General features: G+C 44.9%; 1 long non-coding RNA gene across 1 annotated transcript in view; it reads left to right on the top strand.

Moving 5' to 3' along the window:
• Positions 1-23,130, top strand: part of LOC309505519 — a 259,401-nt gene that overhangs the window by 173,927 nt on the left and 62,344 nt on the right. The window lies entirely within an intron of this gene.

Raw genomic sequence — 23,130 nt, 5'->3', positions numbered from 1 at the left:
GATCGTTCTCTGGGATGCGTTTTCATGATAATCGAATGTAAAGAGTTTTATCTCTAAAAACAGATTAGCTTATAATGCTAGTATATGGGGCATAGAATAAGTAAAAGTAAATCGCTAGTTAATACCACTAACAAGGCTCAAAATAGCCTCACACTAACACGGTAGCATAATGAGGGTCCCTACATGCAAACCGAAGCATTGAGAACGTTGTAAGTGTACAGACAGTTTAATAAGAAGATACTTTATAAAGACAGTACATTACGCGTATACAGGCAGGAGCCATCTTGGAAAACAGTATCGACTAGTCAAGTCACGAATGTCTCCTGGCGCATATGGTAGACGCAGCCGCAGCCGCATATAACCGGCTTCCTCCATATGATGACCGCTTCAGCACTGGGTTTATGGCCGAGTCCCGAGGTGGCCGTGGTAGAGAGGCACGCTCCGTGTGTTAACGACACCTAGCCTGCCGCCAAACTCTCAGCCGTTTTCAGATCTTTTGCTTCTCCTGGCCAAAATGCTCCTTGAACAAGTGTTCTACATCTGTTGCCTCTCCGAACTCGTCCCCTTGCCAGTAGTTTACTCATTGAAACACAGAGACACTGGCCTACAGCTGACCCTGGGGCCTACGCAAAATGCATTTCCCCAGTGAGCCTTCTTGCACAACATTGTGCTAGTCAGGAAGGAGAAGGAACAGGTCTCTTAGTTGCTCCGTAATAGCCCAACTGGACCTCGTTCCCCAGAACTTATGCTCCTCTCGACAGCCCCTTCCTGACCCTTTCCTCTGAGACATCTCAGGGATGGGGCACCCGCACCAGACCTCTGGAAACTCCATGTCATCTACCTCAAAATGACCGTAGATACCATAACTTCTGCGAGAGCCCCCTCCAAAAAGTAAAAGAGGCTTGCTTACGACCTGAAGTGGAAACTGTTCGTTGTTGGTGTTCTTCCCACGGAAGACCCCCAAAGGTGTTTCGATCACTTCTGTGCTTCTTTCCTGCAAGATGGGTCGGAGTAAGGGCTGTCTCCCTCCACCCTCAAAATGTATGTTGCCTTTATATTAATGCACATCATGATACAGTAGATCTAATCCGCTTTGCGTCCCCTCTATACCTTCCTGGGACTTATCTCTGGTGCTACTGCACTCAGAGACCTCCCCTTGAGTCACTGCAGGCAGCTGAGTTAAAAATCCTGTTTTTAAAGAAACAGTTCTCCTGCTTGCCTCTATTGAGAAGGTAGGGGACCTGCACACATTTTCGGTCAACGAATCGTGCCTGGAATTCGGGCAGGCCAACTCTCACAATATCTGAGACCCCGGCCTGGATACGTGCCCAAGGTTCCTACCTCTCCCTTAAGATGGGACCAGGTGGTGAGCCTACAAGTGCTGCCCCGGAGGAGGCAGACCCAGCCTTGGCTTTTCTCTGTTCCTTCCGCCTTGAGGTTATACAGGACAGAATGCAAAGCCTCAGAACCTCTTTCAGCTCTTGTCTGTTATGGAGACCAGCAGAATGGAAGGCTGTTTCCATGCTGAGGTTGACCCACTGCAAAGTGGTTGCCATCATCTTGGTGTGTTTATACCCAAGGTGCACCGTGCCCACCTGGGTAGTGAGCTCCTCCAAAGAGAGAGTTAGCTCCTTCCTGGGCGTTGACACAGAGTGCCTCGCTGACAGATTTTTTAGATCTGTGGGCTGGGCAACACCAGCACATTTGCTAGGAAAATAGCCTATGTGTCGAGCCGGTGGCTTCCGTGTACTCCCTTCACATGAAGCCAGCTTCACTGTTAGCCCGGTTTGTAGTGTCGGCTTGCTGCGCCATTCCCCTCCTATGGACTGGACATGTGCGCCATTTGCTCCAGTTGAGTTCCCCTTTAGCCGAACCCTGTTAAGTTCCTTCGGCGTTGGACGTGGCGGAGTGTCCAATGCTAGACCTACCACTCGTATGCACTGGTGGAACTTGTGCTAGGCTTTGCCCATATCTTGCGATCCCTACGGCAATCCCATATGTGTATTTTTCCACGGTACAGCTCCCTGCGGCAAGCCCGTGTCTTCTCTTGGCAGAGCCTGCTCTGCCGTCACTGACCAGTTGCCGGTTATCGGCTGGAGCCACTTCAGTGACATTCTATATGTTGTACTGCCCGGTAATTCGCTCAGTCCATATGTTATCCTCCACATGTTACCTCCCTACGGGCAGGATGTGGCTTCCGCAGTGTATGCCTTCCAACGAAAGGTTAACGCTTTCCCAGTGGTCTTGTGGAACAGCAGTGACTTTCCTGGCCTAAGCCCTGTCCTGTCTCCGCCTCAATATGCAGGAGGATCAGGTGACTTTTTGTCTAGGCAGTGGAAGGTGGCAGCACCAGTGGCGTTTTAATAGGGATCCCAATCAGTAAACAGGTCGACTACGTCGCTTGTGAGCAACTGAAAGGGAACGTCTCGGTTACGTATGTAACCCTAGTTCCCTGAAGGAGGGAACAGAGACGTAGTCCCGTCGCCACTATAACTGGACCACCGCTGACTCCGGGCTCCGCTCGGCTCCTCAGCGAAAAACAAGTGGTGCGTGCATCCACTTCCGTGTTTATACCCGCGCTGCGGGGCGGAGCGCAAGATGCAATTCACGCATGCCAATGTACATTGGCTCGTTTTAACAATACTCGAAGATGACAGGCTCCCTAAACGTGATCCCAATCAGTTGACACGTCAACTACGTCTCCGTTCCCTCCTTCAGGGAACGAGGGTTACGTATGTAACCGAGACATTCTTTATCATCATGAATGTTTAATATTTGCATGTGTTTTAAAGCCATATCAGTGTAAACTTCTGATATATGGTTTTCTGAGCACACACCCGAAGCACATGCACAGAAAGCTGGATGTCAGACGGTGCATCCCGTGAGTATTAAAATAAGTTATCTTTCACGTCTTATTGCACTTAAACTGTCAAAAACACACAGGGTTATGTCAAACTAAGTTCACATAAACACAGTCGGTTATGTCTGTGAACATAAACAACAGGGAAAGAGATCACATCTGTTGAACTGTCTTGAGATGCTGGCTGGCAGCCAATTTTCTAACACTGAATGACTCTAAAACTGAAATTGTAGTTTTTGGACCAGCTTCTATAGAAATATATATTCATATATTATACAGATAAATAACCATCTGGGTCCTTTATCTGTGAATTATTATACTCATGCCAAAAATTTGGGAGTGATTTTTGATAACGGCCTTAAATTCGACAAACAAATCAATTCACTAGTGAAGAGTAGCTTTTTTCATCTCAGATCCATTGCGAAATTGAAAGTGTTTTTAACAGTAAAAGATTTGGAGATAGTGATTCATGCATTTATTTCCTCCAGGCTGGATTATTGTAACTCAATGTACCTTGGTGTGGCTAAGTCCTCCTTATCCGGCCTACAATTGGTTCTAAAAATGAGAACTGCTGCGTCTGTGTGTAGATGAGATAAGCAAAGTGTATGCGCATTGTGCACACGTGTGTAGATGTGTGTAGATGAGATAAGCAAAGTGTATGCGCGTTGTGCACACGCTACATTGATTATGGCCAAGCATGCGCCCTTAAAATAGCATATGAATAACATGCGCAACGCGCCACTGACTTTAGACTAGGTTTTTCCTGGTCAGTGGCGGAATTGTTTTCTAAACCTGCAAAATAGCACCAGGGAACGTTTGTGCCGGAACACGCCTCCTCTTTGCGCTGGACCGCCCCCGGGAGCGCAAGTTCATTTCCTAATTTACCGACGTGCGTCTGTGGAGGGAAAAGTCTGCTGTGCGCGGGTGCAAAATAGGAATGATACATGCGTCGGTGTACAAAGTCAATTGCGCTGGGTGCAAGATAGGGCCCATATAGTCTAAGCAAATTTCCACACATGGATAGATAGGAGAGTATGTCGCCATTAGTCAAGATAGTTGTGGCACAATTCCTAGATTTAGGTCTGCGGTGACCTCGGAGGTCGGAGAAAGGCGTCTTCGGGTCTGTTGTTGCATGCCGAAGTGTCCCATAGCTCCTATACAAGACCTGCACAGAACATCCAACGCACACACAAAAGCACTAGGGAATCGCAGCTTCCCAAGGTTGAAGAGGGCCTGAGCTAACTATCACCAGGACAAACTATACCAAAACATACTGATAATACATTCCCTCCTCAGGAAGAAGTACAGATACTATTCACTTTAGTTTCTAGAGAAATACAAGAGGTACAATTCTATAAATCAGGTGATGTCACGTATAGTTGGACCCCTGTAACTTTAACTTGTCAACTAGAAACAGATATAAAGACAATGTAGCATATATGGGCTATGAATCATTCGTTCGTTTTATTCTGAATTAACAAATTCGGACTCTCTGTGTTTTCTAAGCACATTCCTTCCCAAAACGTTCTTTGACAAGCTTACTAAAGCTTGTAACCTCCTGACTCCCAAATATATATCATGCATCGGCTCCAGAGATACTGGAGCAAATAGACTTTTACGACACTAAATTGCACCTCAGAGACACTCCAGAACCTGAAACTAACATTCCTCTCTGTACCAAGAAGATAACGAAACTTTCTCCTGCTACGTGACATCACACCCCCACACACACACAAACATCCCTTTGTGTTTAAAATTAGGATAGAATATCCTTTAATATAAGTACAAGTACATTATGCATGTTTTATTAGTTTGTTTGATCATATAATATGATTTTCTAGTGTCTAGCTCTGAAATGTATTGTTGAAGAATGTCTTTCCAGTGGAATCGCATTCCGTAACCCGACTCCTCTTTCTAGAGGATAACACTTTACGACCCTGCACGAAGCTGCAGCCAAAGACTTCTCTGCAAGAGATAACGGGAAGCGCAACGTGACAGACATTCCAACACGCACATTAACGCACACACATACACGAACTTTGGACATTAAACTTAGAATATAAGCATGTAATTTTTCATATCCTCCTGAGTGTTTTCCTAGGTTATATTCACTTCGTGTATGACATTTATTTGAAGGAACGAACTGGTAAATGCTTCTATTCGTGCATGTGATTGTAACGTGGTGTTCCTACAATCTTCATATGACAAGTTTCATATCTCTGATTTCGATAGCAGAATGCAATAATGTACATTGTTTTACACTTTTCATATTTCTGGAGCCGAACAGCTTACTTTCATCTCCTCATGACTCATTCAAGTGGGCGTGTCTGACAAGACAAAGAAAAATCTTCCCGCCCAAGATGCTCTAAGGTGATTGGTCCGCGTACGCAGAGTAGGTGTGAACCCATCTTCTCCATAAAAGACAGACTCATGAAATCTTAAGAGAGCACTTTTACGAACCCTCTTCGTCAGCGAGAAGATCCATATGGCTCCCTTTTAGGGAGCATTCTCCGTTTTCTCTTTTCTTTTCTTTAAGTCTTTTCTTTATTTTCGTCTTCGGACTCTACCTACGTTCAGTGAAATGAACGTAGCCGGCAACCTCAACTTTAAAGAGACTTGAACATCCCGCGGCCGCGCTCACAGAAGCAAGCCCTGCTTTCTTAAAGAAACACGCACGCTGCTCTTAGGACACACGCCCGAACACGACTCTGCGTTCTTCAGCAACAAAGAGAACCATTTTGCAAGATAAGTTATTGAACTTTTAATGTAATCTGATTTCTTGTTGTCTCTCAAGGTTACAGTGCCTGTGATTTTTCCATGCTGAGATCATCTCGGTGATCTCTCATCCTGAACTTTAGTTTCACTTTCTCCCTTTAATCCTCTACCTCTCTCATCTGTTATCCGTTTAGTCTTGTATTTGTTTACGTGTTCTGTATATACATACATATTTACTCTGTGTGAATCGTAGTTATGTATTCATTAGTTCAATTGTATTAAAACCTATATACTTGATTGATCCTGTCTATAATTCTCACATTACGAGTCCCTGAAATGTTTGATCTAGCTACAGGCTTTACAATTTGATTATGGTTTAGTAACCTAAATTTATAAGGACAGGAGAATAGTTTTCATGGCCAGAAAACTGATCTTTCTGGAATTATAAGAAGTGGTAACTTTTATGAGAAAGTTGGTGAGTTAATCTTATGGTCGTTTGCGGGACAAACGACTGTTCGGTAATTACATTAATTTTCCATTAAGGGTTATCTCATAATCGATCTGAAATAGGATTATTGATGTATGAATGATGAATTAGAATTCGTTGTGATTGATTATTCATATATACAAATCGATCTATTTTCAACTTCGAATAAATTAACGTAACTGTAATATGCAAAATATTAATCATATTCATGATTAATTATTACAATTCCCCTATAGATCATTTGAGCTAATATTAATATTAATGTACAACCCATTGTTGCTACAACAACATGTTGAGGGTCACATCAGAATATACCTAAAAACACTCACAGCAAACATATGATTAAAAGTATATTTGAATCACTCATTACACATTGAAGCAGCAGTGGATTCCAATCCACCCCCTTCAAGATTGTACAGCACTTTGGCCAGCAGTGGTTGTTTTAAATGTGCTCTAGAAATAAAAGTGCCTTGCCTTGCCTAAATATGTTCACCATGGTCCATTTCTGTATATAATAAAAAGTATAAACTATATATAATTGCATCTTAAGATATGTCAACATTTGAACCACTTTTTTTTTTTTTACATTAGTATCATTAGATATTTGATAAGTTGAAACCCAATAATTACGTTCAAAAGTGTAATTCAGAAAAATTCAGAAAGTGTAATTTCAGAAAAGTCACACCATCGTGATGCAATCGGCCTTCAAGGATGCAGCCTCTGAATTGGGACGAAGCATATGCAAATATTTCGAACACAGCCACGATCGATCCCCAGCTGATCCATAACACACCTAACAATGCCCTTCAGCCGTGACTTATTCATAATACAGCACGGCCCTTCAGCCATATTATTCACAATACAGCATGGCCTCTCGTACCTTATGGACTCTTTTCACAGACCATGATGACACATTTTAATGGTCAACAGCATCGTAAATCCTGCAAAGTTTTTTTTTTATATTTTCATTTAACACTAGAACTCCCAAGGCGGTCATTTTGACCGTTTTTAAATTTTACAGTGTAATAACTTTGTTAAAATAAAATAAATGTGGCTGTAGGACCCTGACTTTTCCTAGATATGTGTATATTTTATTCTGACACTGTTATTTTATTAAAATCACAAAACACACAACAGTTCTGACTATTTCTACCTAGAATGACCATAACGGTCATTTTGACCGCACGCATTATAAATATCATAAGTCCGCTACATTGCAAGTTTCGCGGAGGGACTTCATCACACAACTGGCGAGCGAACTTCGCTCCGACCACATGGAATCAAAAGCCATACAACTGGAGGAACTGCAAACAAAATAAAACCAAGGAGACGTGCCAAATGTCACAAAAGTGTGTGGGAGCTGCACACGAAAGGCGGTGTTTACCTGTGTGGAATGTGCGTAAGCGTCAATGATGCGGGGTGTTTGCGCCGTTCAAATGGGCAGTTAACCTGATTTTGTTCGTTAATATTTTTTGTTCACTGAAACTAATCGTTCTAGCAGTTCATTTTCTTGTTTAGCTATTCATGTTTTTTCTTAGCCTGTTTGTATACATTTTCACATTCATTTGAATTATAATTTTGTGTCCTGTTTATAGGCTACCTATCATTGTAGATCCATTTATTTTTTGATTTTGTATTGATTATTGAACTTATTTACAAACAGGGCTGTACTAAACGATATGAGCTTTGACGTTTCCTAACTTTTGTGCATGTCTATTCACGTGGTGAGTGCGGTGAAAAAAATATTATTTTGACGCAAAACGTCCCTTAAATAGAGGCAGCGCCTGTCGGGGGAAACTTTCTTTTGTGCTTGTTTTAAGGGCTATGACGACAGGAATTAAAAGCTTCATTGGAAAAGAGAAGGTTAACATGTACAATAGATATGACATGACGAAAATGACGTTCAGTACGGCCATATGAACGTCAAAGTATGAACGGTCAGAATGACCGCTATGGTCGTTCTAGTAGTTATGGAATTCCGGTAGTTCTAGTGTTAAAGGAACACTATGTAGCTTTTCAACCTTCATAATATATTTCCAAGACCCTTGTGATGGTACATCGACTTACAATAGGTTGAATGACACGTCTGCCATAGCCTGACGGGGTCTGTATTGCTTTTACTGGCACTACGTAACTTTGGGGTTCGGGTATAACCCGAGCACAAAAAGAACTACAAAATTCGACTGCTTTACGGCATACGTCACTTCCCCCACCACTTCCTCAAATTTGGACGTGAGCGTTTATATACTGTCTATAGACGTGAGAGGCCTGTCGCTACTCGATCCGTACCGGTAACACGACCTGTACTGCGCATGTGCGAGAACAAAGTTTTTCTGCCACTTCCTGTCATCGTCAATGTTTTTACGACAACGTCACTGTCACTACTCTATCTGTACTTTACTGTCACGATTTGTACTGTACTGTCCTGCATGTGCGAAAAAAACATGGATTCTTTTGCATTTTATGTGAAAGTTCAAGAATTTCTCTTAAAAGGAGAAATGCCTGACAATCACGAAGAGCGTCGGAAAGTGAAACGGTCGTGTCGTCTGCGAATTTTATCATCAAAGGTAACTATGATTCTCTGCTATGACAAGGCTTAGACTAATAAGACTATATATCGTAATACAAAAATGCAACAATACGTGGATAGTGACAATATGTATCGTGGATAGTTCACCCAAAATAAAAATTACTGTGTGAGGAATAAAATTTATGTTTTCAGAGTTTTTGTGTAAGTACTACATTAAACTACTATATAATATTGATTATAATGTATAATAATGCAATGGGGAATATTTGTGGGTCCTGATAATGCCAAACGTCTTATGTTACCAGAATGTTAAAAATATTCGTCTAAAATAATTCAGTATTTTCAGCTTCAGAATCATGAATATTTTTATTCTGGTGGCACCATTGTCATTGGGTTACAAACACCAAGTCCAAGCCTATTCATTTAAACCCACAATGTAATATCAAGGTTAGCATTTTAACCAACAGTGCATTTTGTGTTAACCTTTTATAATATTTCTTGGGAGTATCGCAATAATATCGTATCGTGAGTTCAGTATCGTGATATGTATCGAATCGTGAAATGAGGGTATCGTTACACCCAACTTTTATAAACATGCCTTAAAAAATAAACATTACTGGTGTGTATCTTGAGACAAAAAATTGCACTGAAATATTTTAAGATGTATCAGTCACTGTGTTGCTTTCAGTTAAAACAGCTCAAATATGCATTTTACTCTCTGGGCCTTGTCTGTGTGAAACCAGGGGTATAAGAACCGGAAGATTGTATAATGAAAAATAGAAGAGAACTGACTGACCGGTACAACCTCATGTGCTAAATGGACAAATTTGTTTAAAATATCAAGTTATTTTAACTGTACTTGTTCAGCTCCCATATCTGGGTATTAATATGTGACTTTAATGTAGTTAAACCTGTCAGATATCAGATAGTAATATGATATTTTTCTATTTACTTTGAACTTCAACTCTTTCAGACATTTTCTTTTTTTCCTTTTAAAACAGACGACAGACTCTTCGACATCGGCCCCAGTATGCAGTATATACGGCTAGTTGTCCTGTCAGAGGAAAAGAAGAGGTCTGTTCTCACGGACTGCCACAATAACCCTGGGACTGGCAATCAAAGTGGTGTCAGAGGCACTCAAAACCGGGTTATTGCTGGCTACTATTGGTCTACAATTATCCAGGATGTGAAAGAATGGGTAATTTTACATACTTAATGGGTATCTTATATCTATTCTTAAGAATGTGTCTACTTTTGCCACCTTTGATTGTTAGATACCTCCTTGATTTAAAAGTTATATTTGAAGTGGATCAAAAAAGTTAATCAAAGTTGTCCTAAGACAAGAACGGGTATTGTTAAAAAATTTGCTATCTTTTGCTAAATGTTTTGCTATCATATACTCATCAACCAAGAAATAACTCTTTTGGGAACAGGCACAGAAGTTTATGATTATTGATTATTGAATAATATTTTGTTCCAATACTATTAGGAAAACGTGAGGTCCAAGGATCTCATACTATTTCCAGCTTGGAGCAGCCAGCCGGATAAAACGGATCACTATCTGCTCTGTGTTGAGTTTCTTTCTATAATCTTTCTAGCTGTAACATTTTAAATTCAACAGGTAGGGTTAAGTGAGTTCTATTTTCATGGAAATTAACAAAATACCCATTGCAATTTATGTTGGTAGCTAAAAGGGAGATACTTTTCCTTGATTCTCTTCGTCCTGATGGTTTTGGAGATGACACTTACAGAACCATATTTAGGTTGAGAGAGACAAAAGATAATTAATTTACTAGCCTTGTTCCAGGCATGTTATTTGGTTACAATTTCCAAAGGGAGCCTCGTTCTCAGGCTTCGTTCACATAAAAGCCTCGTTCTCAGGCTTCGTTCACATAAAAGCCTCGTTCTCAGGCTTCGTTCACATAAAAGCCTCGTTATCAGCATACATAACTGATAATTTAATTACATATTATGTATTTTGTGTTTTCTTTGGAATGCCAGGCACATTGCAAGCTCCATTGACCCAGGATCCTGGACTGAAAAAACATGAAGAGACCTTGGGGTATGTTTTAAAGGATGGAATTGTGTAGGGGGGTGGAGGAGAGAGGGAGGGATTGAGGAGGAAGAAAGAAGGGAGAGAGGAAGGGATGGATATAAATGTAGGGATAGATGGATATAGATAGATAGATAGATAGATAGATAGATAGATAGATAGATAGATAGATAGATAGATAGATAGATAGATAGATAGATAGATAGATAGATGGAGAGGTAGATGGATGGATGGATGGATAGATAGATGGAGGGAGAGATAGATGGAGGGGTAGATGGATGGATGGATGGATGGATGGATGGATGGATAGATAGATGGAGGGGTAGATAGATAGATGGATGGATAGATAGATGGAGGGAGAGATAGATGGAGGGATGGATAGATAGATGGAGGGAGAGATAGATGGAGGGGTAGATGGATGGATGGATGGATAGATAGATAGATGTAGGGTAGATAGATAGATGGATGATAGATAGATGGAGGGAGAGATAGATGGAGGGGTAGATGGATGGATGGATAGATAGATGGAGGGAGAGATAGATGGAGGGGTAGATGGATGGATAGATAGATAGATTCGTTCAACAGAAGTTATTCTTTATTGAGAACTCCGCTGTACGTGGCTGCAGTACTTCCAACATTATCTAACGTACATAAATTTACATGGTGTCTTATAGGCATTTTAGGAGGAGGGACTTTTGAAGGTGGAGACAAATTCAAACAAAGCATGTAAATGAGTATACAGGTTAAGGAACCCGCCCCAGACCGGCAGTCTCAATTTAATCAGCATACCTATTCAAATGCTAATATTAGCCAGGAACTCCGGTTCCAAGGGCCATCCCAGAGCCATTAAAGACAAAGGTGAACAATTCAATGTCTGGGCTCCGAAAGGTGAGAATCTCAGTGATCTGACTCATTTAAAACACAATAGAGATTGCAACTTTGCTGACATCTTAACCTTAAAAGCTAAAATCAGTATTCTTCACCGTGATGTTATGTAAGGAAGCATATCTGAAATAGATTCTTAAATTTGTAACCCTTCAATCATAATGCCCACACTTAATGCACATCTGTATTTCCCATACATAAACGATTTAATTCTCCATTTATTTAATTGAATCAATTTAATGTAACCTTGATATTTATATATATGAAGAGTTCAGATGCAAAAGCCTCTAAGTGCCATCTGAAATTTTCTTCTAGAATGATCATTTTTATCAAGCTCGTATATTTAAGTATATTTATTCTAAACGGAAATGCTCCCACACCACAGATGTATGGCATCTCTTCTGGGGAGCCTCCATTTTATCTATCTATCCAAATCTATCTATCTATGTATCTATCTATATGAATCTATCTATGTATCTAGATATGTATCTATACCTATGTATCTAGATATAATCTATCTATGTATCTATATGTATCTATCTATAATCTATCTATGTATTTATATATGTATCTATAATCTATCTATATATGTATCTATCTATTAATCTAGCTGTCTATATATATTTATATCTATGTATCTATTAATGTGTCACTATATGTATACTCTGTCTGCTCTAGCCTATCAGTCAATGTGTTGTGTAAATTTAAATGTAAGCCTAAATAGCCTATAACTAATCAAATCGCACTATGTCACTATATCACCAAAAATCCGCTATCTCAAAATCAAACTCCTCTCACAAAAACCCGCGAGGTCAATATGCGTTGATTTCACTTTTATACAGATGTGCGATTGTGTGGTCTGTTCCCGACCGTGTCAATCAAACGCTGATTCGGCGGACCACACCTGATGAAACACTTAGTGAAACACTTCGAGGCTTCGTTTGGCCATAGTCACGTGACATGGGTGTTTTGAATCACGCTTCGGATCAGTGTTTCGAAACATCTGCGCTTCGGGATCTCGCAAAGCTTCGGAACGACTGTTTCGCGTCAGCCATCCCTAGTAGCGACAAGGCCAACCAGCGTTTGTTTTCATGCGTTTTCTCAGATCGGATAGCTATCTGATCGTGAAAAGACCAGGTGTAAATGTCCTCCGAAACGCATTCAAGACGGATTTGAATCCGACCGCTCAAACCACAGGAGGAGGTCTGAGACGCATTCCAGACGAAACTGACAAGTGTAAATGCATTTGGTTTTTGAAACCACATATGTAAATTGTACTCCTCCCAAAAATGTTTAAAAAATAAATAAAAAAACGTGTGAGAGCATGTTATAGTCTATATGTTATTGCCAGATATGACGACGCTACTGGAACACGCATTACCGCAGCTGAGCATCGATTCATCAAGCCAACGTGCAAACTATCGCAAATCAAAGTGAAAGTAAGTCGCAGACGCTTATCACACAATCATCATCATTAAAAGTAAAGAAATGAAATGATCTTACCAGGGCTGTTACTGCTCTTTCTTATTGCTGTCTTTGATTTTGAAATTTTAGCTGATGATCAATAAAATGCAGCTCATATCTGTTTTGCTTTCGGTGACGTGCACTCCATTAAATCTGCATATAGCGCGAGAATTGAAGATCAGATTTAAATCCGTTTCGCAAAAACACATTTATGTGACCAGGTGTAAATGGAATCGTTTTGATAAATCAGAAATCCGATCTGAGAAAACGCATGAAGTGGCCAGTAAATAAATCTCTTATTTGTAAACTTGTTTGCATTCTATGTTGTATGTTGTTGCGCTTGCTTGAGTATGTCATTTTTTTACATGCTGTTCATTCATCCATTGCTGATAATTAGACCAGTCCAATAATTTCCACATACAGTATGTCTAGTCTAGCTAGCTTTCGATTATCAGAGCTGTTAACAGACTTGCTAACAAACGTAATCGGTTACTAACGTAACCTCGGTTCTCTCTAGAAGAGGGAACGAGTATTGCGTAAGTTAGCTTACGCTACGGGTAAAGTCATCTTTTGTCGAGATATGAAGCCAAAAAATTATCCTTAATTTTTATTCCTTGTCAACGCAGTGCAGCAGCTAGCAGACCTAGAGCAGGCTATCTAGCGCGCTCATTGGCTGCTCCGCGGCAACTGCAGCAGCCTACCAGTGAGCCTGGCGTGACGTCGCGCCCTCACGCGTCATAGCCCGCCAGAATGGGAGTGGCTTAGCGTATAAAAGGAAGGCTCGGAGGCTGATACCCTGGTTTTCGTCGACTGAAGCGTAATGAGCTCGTGGCGCGAGCACGGCGGGTTACGCAATACTCGTTCCCTCTTCTAGAGAGAACCGAGGTTACGTTAGTAACCGATTACGTTCTCTTACGAGAGGTTCTCTCGTATTGCGTAAGTTAGCTTACGCTACGGGAACCCCTTGTCAACGCCGTGCGCGCCCAGCATCCACTACATGAGTCCCAGGGGAAACCCGGGGAACACTGATAAGTGGTTAACAGGTGGCCGACAGTTTATTAGTGGGCCAGCACATGTTCATAAGCACACATTAGGGGGTGTAGAGCGGCTCTGCCGGTCAATACTGACATAACCCTTTCTAGTGCAGCTCAACCAGGAGAGCTAAATCGAGTAAGTAGCCCGTGCACAAAAGTGTGGGCAGGGCATACACACGACTCAGACTGATAGAAGTTTAGCCTGCAGGGCGGGGACTTCCAGGTTATAAAACCTAACAAATGTAGAGGGGGAGGCCCAGCCTGCCGCTGTACAAATGTCATGAATGGAAATCCCGCTGGACCAAGCCCACGATGAGGCCATGCCTCTGGTGGAATGAGCCCGGATGCCCAAGGGGCACTGCAGGTTTCTGGACGCATAAGCTATATGCGTCCACTATCCATCTGGACAGACTGTGTTTCGAGGCAGCGAGACCCTTGGTGCGCCCTCCAAACGAAACGAAAAGCTGCTCCGAGCGCCTGAAAGCGGCGGAGCGCGTGACGTAATTCCTCAGAGCCCTGACAGGGCAGAGGAGGTTACTATCAACCTCGCTGCCGGATGCCGGTAGGGCTGAGAGGGAAATGGCCTGCGCTCTGAAGGGAGTGCCCATCACCTTGGGGACGTAACCATGTCTCGGTTTGAGAATGACTATTGAGTCATTAGGTCCGAACTCAAGACACGCCGCGTTAACTGATAACGCGTGGGTGACTGAAGACAGAGCTATCAGAAAAACGGTTTTGAACGTGAGGTATTTCAGATCCACAGTGTCCAAAGGTTCGAAGGGATAAGCTTTCAGGGCCTCTAGGACCAAAGACAGATCCCAGATCGGAACCGAGGGGGGCCGTGGGGGATTCATCCTCCTGGCTCCTCTGAGGAAGCGGATGATGAATTCATTCCTTCCTAATGCGCGGCCGCGCGCCGAGTCGGCGAACGCTGCAATAGCCGCAACATAGACTTTGAGCGTGGAGGGGGACCTGCCCGCGTCCAGCAGCTCCTGAAGGAAGCACAAAACCCACGAAATCCCACACGCTTGTGGGTTTAAATTTTTCCCCGTGCACCACTTGTTAAACACAGACCATTTTGACACGTAGAGCCGTCTCGTAGAGGGGGCTCTAGACTGCGTGATCGTGTTCACGACCCCTTTTGGCAAATCAACGAGTATCCGTTGATTCTCCACGCATGCAGAGACCAGCGCTCTGGATGGGGATGCCAGATCGAACCGCGGGCTTGAGAGAGAAGGTCTCTCCTCACCGGGATCGGCCATGGGGCTGAGTCTGCCAGCCGCATTAATTCCGGGAACCATGTCTGGTTCTCCCAGTGCGGGGCTATGAGGAGCACTGAGTGGCGCGTTTCTCTGATCCTCCCGATCACCTGGGGTAACAGCGAGATCGGGGGAAAAGCGTACAGCGGGAGGCTGGGCCAGGCTCGGGCCAGCGCGTCCTCGCTCTTCGAGAAGAATATCGGGCAGTGGGCGTTGTCGTCTGACGCAAAGAGGTCGACTTTCGCTCTGCCGAACAGGCGCCATAGAAGCTGGACTGTCTGGTGGTGCAGAGACCATTCTCCCGGTCTGACCAGAGGCCATAGACAGGTCTGCCCTCGAGAAGCGCTCCCCAACCTAGGTTGGAGGCGTCTGTCGAGATCGTTTTCCGGTGCGAGATAACTCCCATTGTAACTCCCCGTTGGTACCATTCGGCCACCAGCCAGGGCTGCAGGGCTGAGACGCAGCTCTGATTCACACTGACTCGCGAGCCGCCGGCAATCCACGCTCTGCGGGGCGCTCTCGCTTTCAGCCAGCGCTGAAGCGGGCGCATTCGCAGTAGGCCCAGCTGAAGTACCGCTGCAGCTGAAGCCATGTGGCCCAACATCCTCTGAAATGCTTTCAGGGGTAAACACCTGCCTTTCTGAAAAGACGCGGCGAGATGTTGAATACGGCGCGCGCGCTGTGTCGACAGTCTGGCCGTCATAGCCACCAAGTCCAGCTCTATTCCCAAAAAAGAGATCGACTGACTGGGTATTAATGAGCTCTTGGTCCAGTTGACCGAGAGACCCAAGCTTTTCAGATGGCTGAGTAGCGCTAGTCTGTGGGATATGAGTTCTTCCTCTGACTGCGCTAGAATCAACCAGTCGTCCAAATAGTTCAGAATTCGCATGCCCTGTGTTCTCAGGGGAGCGAGGGCCGAGTCCATGCACTTCGTGAACGTACGGGGTGCTAAAGACAGGCCGAACGGGAGGACGGTGTATTGATATACCTGACCGTCGAAGGCGAATCTCAAGAATGGCCTGTGACGGGGTATAATCTGAATCTGAAAGTATGCGTCTTTCAGATCGAGAGAAATAAACCAGTCCCTCGGGCGGATTTGCGCGAGGATTTGTCTGGTTGTGAGCATTTTGAACGGCCGTCTCATGAGAGCTTTGTTCAAATATCTCAGATCTAATATGGGTCTGAGAGCTCCGTCCTTCTTGGGAACGAGGAAATAGCGGCTGTAAAAGCAGAGAAGGATGCACTCGTTCTATCGCCCCCTTGCACAATAGTTTCGCTATTTCTGTATGAAGCAGATGGGCTGCTTCTGTATTCACTCTCGTCTCGGTCCGTGCTCGAAAGCGCGGGGGACGGCGAGCGAACTGCAGTGAATAGCCCCGTTTCACAATGCTCAGCACCCATTCTGACACGCCCGGGATAGCTTCCCACGCTTCCGCATGCATAGCTAGGGGTCGAATGGCCTCTGGGTCCCGGCCGCTGCACTGCGCGGGATAGGGGACTCGTAACAGAGGAATTTGCGCGGTGCGCGCGCTGTCGATGCTGGGGAACGGGAGCTCGCTGATAGCGATAACTGGCTGGACAGCACTCAATGACTCGGTCACTTGGGACGGAGAACATTTTGCAGTGAGAAACCCGTGACGCGAGAGCGGTGTGGGCGTTAATGTGTTTATCAGTAAGCGTGAGCGCTCGTAGGCGGGCACAGGGCTTACATTCGTAACACGGCCAGTGGTGGGGAGCTTTATGTGATCTCACCCCCGAGGCAGTTGCGAGACAGAGCGGGCAAAGTGTAGGTGTGGGCACTGGATCGTGGGCACATTTCCTACATTTGACACTCGAGCGGCGCGTGCCCGCTTTATGAGAGTGTGCTCTGTGGGGTACACAGGGGAGATCGTGCTTGTGTGTAGGGGTGAACACTGGGGTGTGGGCACATTTACTACACTCATAACACCGTCGGTGTGAGCCGGATAACCAGACTTTATGCTCTTTTTGAGATTTCTCTGGGTCGCCGTGAGAACGGCGTTTGTGTGCAGGCGAGCGAGTTGTGTAACTGACTCGTTGGCTGCGGTGAACACTACTGCAGTAGCCTTTTCTAAGGGGACTGGCAGAGGTAAAGTTGTGAGTTTTGACGGCGGTCCGGCCGCGGCGGGACCCAACCGTCTTTTCCTCCCTGCGCATGCTAGGAGGACTTCGCAGGCTCGGGCTTCAGCGAGATCTTAGGCCGGGGTCCCCAAGGGGGAGGCGGTCTGTGCTGGCTGGATGAGCGCGACCTAGGGCGGCCGCCCTGTCGTTGCTGCGAAGGCGGAGGTCGAGACGAGCGCTGTGTAGAGCTGCGTGCAGGAGGCTGTGCTTGAGAGCGGCCTGCAGCGGAACTCGAGCGGCGAGGCAGGAAGAGGTTCATGGCCTGCGACGCTTTCTGTACCTCCGAAAAACGATCCACGATGCCGCTTACAGCAGGGCCGAAGAGGCCGGTGGGGGAGAGCGGGGCGTTGAGGAAGACGGACCGCTCAGACTAACCCATGTCGGCGAGCGTTAGCCACAGATGGCGCTCGGTGACTGTAAGCGAGGCCATGGATCTCCCGATGGCTTGGGCCGCGGTCTTGGTAGCGCGAAGGGAGAGGTCCGTCGCGCTGCGCAAGTCCGTGAAGGCGGTGTGACTCGGGCCTTTCTCGTCCATTTCGCGGAGGAGATCGGCCTGGAGAATCTGGAGAACCGCCATTGTGTGCAGGGCGGAAGCAGCCTGTCCAGCGGCAGAGAAGGCGCGGCTGACGAGTGCTGACGTAGTCCTGCATGCTTTCGACGGGAGGGCAGACTTTGAGCGCCATCTCGCGGATGGGGGGCAAAGGTGCGCTGCGACCGCCTGTTCCACCGGGGGAATCTGGGTATACCCCTTCTCCGCGGCTCCGTCCACGTGAGAGAGAGTCGAGGAGACTGAGGAGCGGAGTCTCGTGGAGAAAGGAGCGTTCCAGGATTTGGAAAGCTCAGCGTGGAGCTCGGGCAGGAAGGGTGCTGACCTAGAGGCAGGCGCTTGGCGGCGGCTAGGCAGAAAACACCCGTCGAGCCTGTTAGGCGCGGGCGCCTTCGGTGGTGACCATTCGAGGCCCAAGTGCTCGACAGCCTTAGTGAGGAGGCGGAGAAGCTCGTCGTCCACACTGGCGCGAGCCCGGCCAGATTCCTGGGTCGAAGAGGAGGTGGAGCGGTGAGATCCGGACCACTCTTCGCTGTCCGAAGCCAGGATAGAGCAGCTGTCGATGATGGCGTCCTCATCCGCTTCATCCCCTGAGGCGACGGCAGTGCGGGCAGGAGCCGGCAGCTGCGCGTCGGGAAGCGGGGGCGGAGAGGGAGAGAGCGAGGCTCGCGGGAGAGGCTCCGGCGAAAACCTGGCTGGCGCATCAGACTCCGGTGGTCTCTGTGAGCGGCGTTTCTTCTTACGCGGCCCAGGGACAGGCGGAGTGGCAGCATCAGCGTCGAACAAGGCGAGTCGAGCCCGCAGGGTCGACATCGGCAGTTCATCGCAAAGCTCGCAGCCGCCCGAAGACAAGGCGGCGGCTGCATGGTCACGTCCCAGGCAGAGAGCGCAGATGAGGTGGCGGTCCCTGTCGCTGAGAGGGGCTCGGCACGAGCCGCAAGAAATACGAGGCATTTTGAAACAAACGCCTCAGCTCTTTTAGCAGAAGTGTGTCGCGGCGGCGAACACACAGCAGAAGCGCAGTAAAAAGGATACTTGTTGCCGGATAGCGAAGCAGGCACGGAAGGCTGAAGGCGGCGAAGACGGCCGGCTTCCTCAGACCCTTTCCTCGGCTTGCAGGCGCTGGTTTCGACGGCGGCGGCTTCTCTCAGAGTGCAGCGATGCGGAGAGCTTCGCTGAAGAGACGAAAATCAGGGTATCAGCCTCCGAGCCTTCCTTTTATACGCTAAGCCACTCCCATTCTGGAGGGCTATGACGCGTGAGGGCGCGACGTCACGCCAGGCTCACTGGTAGGCTGCTGCAGTTGCCGCGGAGCAGCCAATGAGCGTGCTAGATAGCCTGCTCTAGGTCTGCTAGCTGCTGCACTGCGTTGACAATGAATACAAATTAAGGATAATTTTTTGGCTTCATATCTCGAGAAAAGATGACTTTACCCGTAGCGTAAGCTAACTTACGCAATACGAGAGAACCTCTCGTAAGAGAACACTCGTTTCTCTTACGTGTTTACGACTCTAGGGGTCGCTGTTTGACAAAAACACAATTTCTCCACAGTGTGCCTTTAAAAAGAAATTCCTTTAATTTGTATTTTAGATGTTAAACGACTTACTTTTTAGATGAAGTTTACATACTAAGGCTTTCAAAACATTTGACTTAGTATTTGAACCATTTAAAAAAGATAATATAACATTTCACAGTTACATGAATTGATTGAATTGATTGCTGTCGAGTTATCTGGGAATTTTGCACATCAGTATCTGCTTCTAACTCAAAAAGAGCATCAGACAACCACAGGGGACACGGGGAACAACTCCAAATCACTTTTAATTTTCCAGTTTGGCACAAATGATTCAATTAGGTTGATAACCTTAAAAGAGGTTAGACAAAGAAAGACAAAAGAAAACAGACAAAGAAAAAGATACATCATTACTCATACAAGATGTTCTCAAATGTAAACAAATACGATGTAAATAAAGACTTTACCGCATACAATTGTCTTAACATCTGTTCATTTACACATTTAAGTTTACTTTCTTTCCTTATTCAACATAAAACTACCATTTTGCATAAACTATTTAAAGGGGTCATATAATGGTACATGCACTTTTACAAGTTGATTGCACTGAAATGTCTGTTGGCAGTGCCTGTACACAACCATCCTATCATGATTAAAATCCATCCAGTGGTTTTGTTTTAATCTCCTTATATGTTTGACCATCTATGAAATCAAGCCGTTCGATATTGTGACGTCATAAGATCGTACGCTCCTCCCGCGATTGTGATTGACAGCCGTGCTTCAACACAAGACCCGCCCTGAGCAAGCTGTGACAGCCGTCGTCATAGTAGTCCGCCATTGTTGATATGCTGGAGTAGAATGGCGTCTACGTGATTGTGGTGTTCTGTTCTTAGATGTAATAAGGAACACAGCAGTCATTTGGATGTTCCTAAATCTGAGCCGTTATAGATGCAGTGGCTGAGTTTTGTTTTTGAAGCGATATGCCCAAAGGATTGACGCGGGGATTCCCTCACGGGGATTCCCCACGATCATCCATGCTTTCATGTTTACCATTTCACACCAGACAGCTTTACAAACGAGAAAAAACGGATCGGTACCAACGTGTTACTGCTGAACCTCCAGAAGATGTGAGTGTAATGTTTTATTAACCTTTATATTAGTATTTATATTAATCTTTGCGAAATTTGCAAACCTTGCTGCAGGCTTCACGATGAATGCATCTAAGGTTTACACTCAGGGTACATTACAGCATGTTTTCTATGTACGACGTTCTCAATATAATTCATAATCCCACGTTTATAATGAACAACGCGTGGTTATTGTGTTACAAACGGTGTACGCACAGAACAGAGGGGCGGGGTGAGCAAAGCTCATTATCATTTAAAGACACATGCACTGAAACGGCGTGCTGAAAACAGAGCTGTTTTTGACCAGGTAAAATTAGTGTTTTCTTACAATACTAATGAGAATTTTTAATTAAAGTATATTACAAACTTTTAATTTAGACCCTAAAGAATCATATTAGCTTGTACAAAAATGGCATTATATGACCCCTTTAAGTAAACAATTGGTATTTGTCACTATGTTGTATTTCTCCTGAACACACAAAGTTGCATTTTTATAAACACACACAGGGGCGGACTGGCCATCTGGACATTCTGAAGAAGTCCAGAATGTCCGACTGTCCGCAGCCGTCGGTCTGGCTGGTTCATCATCAATGAAAAAGTGTAAGATTAAGTGACGTTGACGCTGACAAAAGGGGGCACTAATGCAATCATTTTTTTGCTTAATCCGAAATTGACGCAAAGTAGACGGGTGGGCTCGTGATGGCAAAACGCAACAATAAAGAGATGGTCTTCACTGCAGAACATGAAATCCACGGGGAGGAGTCGGATCTAGATCCAACTCCTCCCACCTTACATATACCTAAACCTACCCATCTCCACCCCCTGATCCCTAAACCTACCCCTAAACCTACCAATCTCCATGGTTCTGGTGAGTTGCCTGTCAGGACATACATCTGGACTGGTTACCTCTCTGGTCTCTCTCGCTATGAACAGCACTATAGTAAAATCCCACGGCATCCCAAGTCTGAACGTTCACTGCTATGTATCACTCTGATTTTCTGACGTGAATATTCCATTAATCCATAACGAGACAGCAGCAATTCTACAACGGGTTACATTTGACAGCTACTGAGTAAGAAAATAGTGTAAAAGAAATCAAGCGTAGCAGCGTCAGTTCTGGCAGGTCACATTAGTCAAGCTCGCATCAGCTGACCCTCAGCTGATCCACATCTACCTATAGGAATACGACGCCTATCACTGTATTCATATATAAGCTCCTTCAGTATTATCAGCAGCTATCGCGTTTCTCAGGAGCTAATTACCTTCCTCCATCCCCAGCTCCTCCTCCCGTCAGTCAGGATTTGGAATTCTGATTCTACTTCAATAAAAAAAAAATCTTGAATCATGTTGTACTTTAAAAATCTTGAATTAATGATATCTGCAATACATTCATGTTGGTTCTGTTCTGTTTACCCTAAGGGGGGTTATTGCTGCTTTCCCTGCTCTTATCCATGCTAGGCTGCATGGATGCGCAGGGAGTTCTTGCCCAGAACAGAGCTATACCGCCAATCCTAACTGTATGCTAATTGTCACTCGCCAATTGTCAAAAGCAAAAAGCATGCAACCTCAGTGTGTGTTTTCAGGCTTTCCCAGTTAGGTCTCTCTAGCGCTGAAATGCTTTTCTAATATTAACGCAGGAAAAGCTCTTGCCTGCAGGGGTGTCCAATTCTACTCCTGGAGGACTACTTTCTTGCAAAGTTTAGCTCCAACTCCAATTAAACACACATGAACCAGCTAATCTAGCTCTTATACTAGAAACTTACAGACAGGTGTGTTTAGGCAAGTTGGAGCTAAACTCAGTGGCCCTCCAGCAGCAGGTTTGGACACCCCTGTTCTTGCCCGCTCATACCCCTTCTTTTTCCAGTTATATTCCTCTGACCTTTTTGTAATGTCTCTCAGACATCTCACTTTCTAGTTTTTCTTACACTGTGTCCTAACTACACGCGCCGCGACGCCGCGACATGCGATCTTTTCCATGTTAATCAGAGTTTTTGTCCTAACCAGGTGCGACGGCGACACGTGACAATTCTATTTTAGAAACGGTTTCTATTTTTCTGCTATGTCGAACAACAAACACAAAGTGTGGCAATGATAATATCAGGTACTGTTTATGTGCTTTATTTAATGTTAAAAGCATGTAAAGTGACTTTGAATATCATTTAGTTCTCCAGCTTTGTAGCTGTAAAAGCAACAATGGATAATTCACCTCAGATCTTGAAATTAAACAAATGGAAACAAGAACTGTGAACAAACAAGTCTATTCTTTGACAAATATTGTTTTAGTAACTCATCATGTATTTTCTTGCGAGTGCCGTCAAGATTACTCTCTGGTGTCGTGCATTTGCCGCGAGAGCCCGCCCACATGTTGTTCTGATTGGCTGTGGGTTTTGATTGATTTTGACGCATATCGCAGTCGCGTCGCTTCTGGTGTGGACAGGCAAATTGCTTGTCGCTGGAATCTTATCACATCGCATCTGGTTAGGACACGATGTTAAATCTTCCTCTTGCTCTTTCCTC

Source organism: Leuciscus leuciscus (genome assembly GCF_965113295.1).
Source record: "Leuciscus leuciscus genome assembly, chromosome: 9".
Taxonomy (NCBI): domain Eukaryota; kingdom Metazoa; phylum Chordata; class Actinopteri; order Cypriniformes; family Leuciscidae; genus Leuciscus; species Leuciscus leuciscus.
This window is presented reverse-complemented; position numbering and strand designations above follow the sequence as displayed.